This window comes from Terrapene carolina, unplaced genomic scaffold, assembly GCF_002925995.2.
Source record: "Terrapene carolina triunguis isolate 2854851 unplaced genomic scaffold, T_m_triunguis-2.0 Scaffold67, whole genome shotgun sequence".
Classification (NCBI taxonomy): Eukaryota; Metazoa; Chordata; order Testudines; family Emydidae; genus Terrapene; species Terrapene triunguis.
In genome coordinates, this window is record NW_020664418.1 from 52,005,632 (window position 1) to 52,011,739 (window position 6,108).

Consider the following 6,108-nt stretch of genomic DNA (forward strand, 5'->3'; position numbering starts at 1 on the left):
GCATTACCTCATCGCAGTCCCAAACTGACCAAGGGAAGGGGGGTGACTCACTCGAGAGTCCAACAGACCCTTTGTTGCTGCCTAGGCCAGTGTCCTTTGTTCCTGTGAAGCTGGGCTGGGTTTGTCCCATCCATGACCTGATGAGGTGTGAACTGCCTCTCTGTTCCTGGAGAGTTTTGCCTGGGCTTGTTTTAAGCCATGAGGACACATTTCCAACCTCATGACTATATACAGGAAATTATAACCTATAACATCACTGTAACAACAATGCTCAGTGCCTTCCGAAGACACCCGATATGACAAACTTTGCACTGGATCCCACACAATCATATTATAAGGATGAACATGAGGGTGCAGGGTGTTCCCCCAAGGTACAGAGCGTCACAGGACCAGGGAGAGGGGTGTCCCTCCCCCAGCCGCGGCAGGTCTGTGCCAGGTTGGGTTGGGGCTGGGGCTGAGGGAGAGGAATCTCTCCCTGCCGCAGCCTTGAGTGCCTGCGTGGCACTTAATAGGCTGCTGTGTGGCCATGCAGCTTAGAGGGAACGTAGCCCCCCAGGCAGGGCTCCGCACTCAGTCCCTGCCCTGTGCTTGTTGCGCAGGCTGGATCAAGACCTTTGAGAAGTACTACGCAGACCAGACGCAGCACATCCTGAACAGCATGGTGCTGAAGCTGCAGGAGGACCCGCGCCGCCGCTTCATCTGGTCCGAGATCTCCTTCTTCTCCAAGTGGTGGGACAACATCAGCACCCAGAAACGTGCTGCAGTGCGCAGGTATGGGGGGGCCTCAGCCTGCGCTCCGTGGGCAGGGACAGTGCCTGCTCTCCCCAGCCTGGGCACCCAATGGAGATACGGGAGTGCTGGCCGTGGGGCGGGGGGGCTGGGGCTGGGGGGGGGGGGTGTTGGTCATGGGGGGCGGGGCGCTGGCCGTGGGGTGGGAGCGCAGGGTGGGGGCGCTGGCCGTGGGGTGGGAGCGCTGGCCATGGGGGGTGGGGGCGCTGGCTGTGGGGTGGGGATGTTGGCCATGGGCCATCTCTCTGCCCCTGACTCTCTGGTGCCCCCGGCAGGCTGGTTGGCAGTGGGCAGCTGGAGATGGTGACGGGCGGCTGGGTGATGCCCGACGAGGCCAATTCCCACTACTTCGCCATGATCGACCAGCTGATCGAGGGGCACCAGTGGCTGGAGAAGAACATCGGTGAGTGACGGGGGGGGGGGGGGGGGGGGGCGGTGCAGACCCACCCTGCCCTTGTCTGCTCACGGCTGGGACCGTGGCCAGGGGGCTGTGGGGGCTGTGGGGCTGGGTGTGCTGCCCACGCCTGGGGCCGCGCCCTTACAGAGGGGGTGCCAGGCCCGCGCCACCCAGCCTCGCTCGGTGCCTTCGGGGCGCAACCTGCCCTAATGAGTCTGTGGGGCGACTCCCTTCAGGTGTGACCCCGCGGTCCGGCTGGGCCGTCGACCCCTTTGGGCACAGCGCCACCATGCCCTACCTGCTGAGACGTGCCAACCTGACCAGCATGCTGATCCAGAGGGTGCACTACGCCATCAAGAAGCACTTCGCTGCCACCCACAGCCTGGAGTTCATGTGGAGACAGACCTGGGGTGAGGGCCCGGACCCGAGGTGGGGTGAGGGGTGCCTGGGGCTGAGGGTGGGGGTGGGGTGACGGCTGCTGCCCTCTTTCCTGGCGGCGCAGTGATCCCTGCCCACATGCGGCCGCCTGACCGAGGAGCAGCCCCCTCCCGCCTGTCCCAGTTCCTGAGGGCCTCTGGGGGCCTCTGGCGCTAAGCCGAGCCTGCCCTTCCAGGCCCCCGCTGCTCCCGTCCCGTGTGCGGCTGGGTCCCAGCGTCCTTCGGGTGCGGCTGCCCTGTCCTGCCCCGGCCCGGGGCTGCTGGAGCTGGAGTGCAGGCAAGCTGGGCTCCCCTTCCCTGGGCCGTGGCCCCGCTGCCGCCGTTCCTGCCTCCGGTGGCACTTGAAGCAGGGCTCCCCCTCCTGGCTCTTGGCTGGGCTGGGGGCTCTCTTTCCCCCCCCCAAACTCCCATGGGTGGGGCCTGGGGGACACGGCACGCTGGCTGCCTGCCTGCTCTGCCCTGACTCTCGCTAGCCAGCGCCTTAGTGGCCAGCGGGCAGCCCTGTGCCCCAGCAGCTGCTGCTCTGCCACAGCCTCTCCTCCCCTCCCCCTTGGCTGCCTCCCGTCCCGCTAACCTGGGGCCAGGCCCACCCCCGCCGTGGGCGCTGCCTTCCCTAGGAGTGCCCTGGTGCTGCCCGGCTGGCACGGCTGCTGCCTGCTCAGCTGTGACAGCCAAGCACAGGCAGACAGCGCCCGGGGTGGGCACACCGACTCAACTGGCTGCTTCTCTGCAGACCCAGACTCCAGCACTGATATCTTCTGCCACATGATGCCCTTCTACAGCTACGACGTGCCCCACACCTGCGGCCCTGACCCCAAGATCTGCTGCCAGTTTGACTTCAAGCGCCTGCCTGGGGGCAGGATCAACTGTCCATGGAAGGTGCCGCCCAGAGCCATCACCGAGGCCAATGTGGCCGAACGGTGAGTGAGCTGCGCCCCGCCACTCGGCCCCAGAGGCTGAGCCTTCCTGGCTGGCTCCGGGGCGCGCTGCCTGCGCCCGCTGGCCCTGCCCCCTGAGGCCTCTCGCCTTGTTCTGCCGCAGGGCACACCTCTTGCTGGACCAGTACCGCAAGAAGTCCAAGCTGTTCCGCAGCAAGGTGCTGCTGGTGCCTCTGGGAGACGACTTCCGCTACGACAAGCCCCAGGAGTGGGACGCCCAGTTCCTCAACTACCAGCGCCTCTTCGACTTCCTCAACGCCCACCCCAGCCTGCACGTGCAGGTACTGCACCAGACTCCCAAAGGGGCTGCAGCTGGGACTTGCTGGGGGGGCCAGGAGAGCCCCACCCACCCCCTGGGGGATGTCGGGGGAATGAGGGGAGAGCCCCGCCATCTGGGGGATTCCGGGGGTGTGCAGGTGGAGCCCCACCCCCTGGAGGATACCGGGGGGTGCAGGGAGTTATATTAGTCTTGATGGAATATATGGGCCTGTCACGGAGTCCCCGGGCGATGCTCTGGAACTGCTCCCCACAAAGCCAGTCAGGACTTTGGGGAGCCTCCTCTCCCTTGGAGAAGACCGTCTTCAGGGCAAGAAGCTCACACGGCTTCACCTTCCTGGGTCTGACCTTGGAGCATTCAGCATATGCCCCTCTGTGCGAGTCCGCCCAGGCGGGATCCTGGGGAAGCCAGAGGGTCCTGCACCCCCACTTCGCAGTCAGACATGACTCTCAGCCAGCCAGTAAAACAGAGGTTTATTAGATGACAGGAACACGGTCTAAAACAGCCGGGTCCATTCTGGGGCCCAGCGAGCCAGACACCCCCATCTGCCCTCAGTTCCTGTCCCCAGCCAGCTCCAAACTGAAACCCCCTCCAGCCCCTCCTTTCTGGCCTTTGTCTCTTTCCCGGGCCAGGAGGTCACCTGATCTCTTTGTTCACCTTTAGCTATTCCCTTGCAGGGGGGAAGGGCCCCAGCCATTTGTTGCCAGGATACAGAGTGTCGGCCATTTATGCACACTGGTGACTAAGAAATGCATAGGAGAAACTGAGGCACCCACACAGTAGTCAGAGGAAACAAGAACAGTCCCACTTCGTCACAGGGCCCAAAGAGTCACAGGTGCTAAGACAACCCTGTCACTGTTCCATGAAACAGGGTTAAAGGAGGCCTGGGGTTTGGCCTAGGGAGCCCTCTGCCCGCTCAGTGCCAGGCACGCACCCCACTGAATGGCCTGGCCCCTTCTACCAAAGGTGCAGGAAGAAGGAAAACCCGTCAAAGCATTTGCGATGGGAAGTGCCCAGTGCTGGCGCTGCATGGCTTCAGAATCATAGAATATCAGGGTTGGAAGGGACCTCAGGAGGTATCTAGTCCAACCCTCTGCTCAAAGCAGGACCAACCCCAACTAAACCATCCCAGCCAGGGCTTTGTCAAGCTGGGCCTTAAAAACCTCTAAGGAAGGAGATTCCACCACCTCCCTAGATAACCCATTCCAGTGCTTCACCACCCTCCTAGTGAAAAAGTTTTTCCTAATATCCAACCTAAACCTCCCCCACTACAACTTGAGACCATTACTCCTTGTTCTGTCATCTGGTACCACTGAGAACAGTCTAGATCCATCCTCTTTGGAACCCCCCTTCAAGTAGTTGAAAGCAGCTATCAAATCCCCCCTCATTCTTCTCTTCTGCAGACTAAGCAATCCCAGTTCCCTCAGCCTCTCCTCATAAGTCATGTGCTCCCGCCCCCTAATCATTTTTGTTGCCCTCCGCTGGACTCTTTCCAATTTTTCCACATCCTTCTAGTAGTGTGGAGCCCAAAACTGGACCCCGTACTGCAGATGAGGCCTCACCAATGTAGAATAGAGGGGAATGATCATGTCCCTCGATCTGCTGGCAATGCCCCTACTTATACAGCCCAAAATGCCGTTAGCCTTCTTGGCAACAAGGACACACTGTTGATTCATATCCCGCTTCTCGTCCACTGTAACCCCAGGTCCTTTTCTGCAGAACTGCTTCCTAGCCACTCGGTCCCTAGTCTGTAGCAGTGCATGGGATTCTTCCGTCCTAAGTGCAGGACTCTGCACTTGTCCTTGTTGAACCTCATCAGATTTCTTTTGGCCCAATCCTCTATTTTGTCTAGGTCCCTCTGTATCCTATCCCTACTCTCCAGTGTATCTACCACTCCTCCTAGTTTAGTGTCATCTGCAAACTTCCTGAGGGTGCAGTCCACGCCATCCTCCAGATCATTAATGAAGATATTGAATAAAACCATTCCCAGGACCGACCCTTGGGGCACTCCGCTTGATACCAGCTGCCAACTAGACATGGAGCCACTGATCACTACCCGCTGAGCCCGACGATCTAGCCAGCTTTCCATCCACCTTACAGTCCATTCATCCAGCCCATACTTCTTTAACTTGCTGGCAAGAATACTGTGGGAGACTGCATCAAAAGCTTTGCTAAAGTCAAGGAATAACACATCCACTGCTTTCCCCTCATCCACAGACCCAGTTATCTTCTCATAAAAGGCAATTAGGTTAGTCAGGCATGACTTGCCCTTGGTGAATCCATGCTGACTGTTCCTGATCACTTTCCTCTCCTCTAAGTGCTTCAGAATTGATTCCTTGAGGACCTGCTCCATGATTTTTCCAGGGACTGAGGTGAGGCTGACTGGCCTGTAGTTCCCCAGAGCCTCCTCCTTCCCTTTTTTAAAGATGGGCACTACATTAGCCTTTTTCCAGTCATCCGAGACCTCCCCCGATCGCCACGAGTTTTCAAAGATAATGGCCAATGGCTCCGCAATCACATCCGCCGACTCCTTTAGCACCCTCGGATGCAGCGCATCCGGCCCCATGGACTTGTGCTCGTCCAGCTTTTCTAAATAGTCCCAAACCACTTCTTTCACCACAGAGGGCTGGTCACCTCCTCCCCATGCTGTGCTGCCCAGTGCAGCAGTCTGGGAGCTGACCTTGTTTGTGAAGAGAGAGGCAAAAAAATCATTGAGTACATTAGCTTTTTCCACATCCTCTGTCACTAGGTTGCCTCCCCCATTCAGTAAGGGGCCCACACTTTCCTTGACTTTCTTCAGAAGGCAAGTCCCGTGTCTGACAGCCGCCAGCGCTCTCCAGGCTGTCCGGGGCCCCTCCAGGAGTGGGCCTTGGCTGAGCTGGGCTGGAGCGGTGGCTGTGCTATAGTTTTCCGGGCCCGTTTCCTAGAAGGCCAAACCATCCAAACAGCCGGGGAGAGGAAAGTCCAGCCCAGCCCAGCAACGGAGCCTCTGGCTCCAGCGCCAGCTCACTCATGCAGCCTCCCTGCTGGAGAAACAGGCCCAGCACGCAGCCATGCCGAGACCTGGCAAACGCGTACCAGCGTTGAGCTGGCAGGCCATGTCTCCGGCTGCTCCCAGGCTCCCGGCAGGGCGGCAGGACACACAGCTTGGCCGGCAAAGCCAGACCCGTTTGAGGGGCAGGAAGAGAAGGAATATGGTGGGGAAGGAGAAGGGCACACGGGAGCAGGGCCGTCCTTAGCCATAGGCAGAACAGGCAGCCGCCTAGGGCA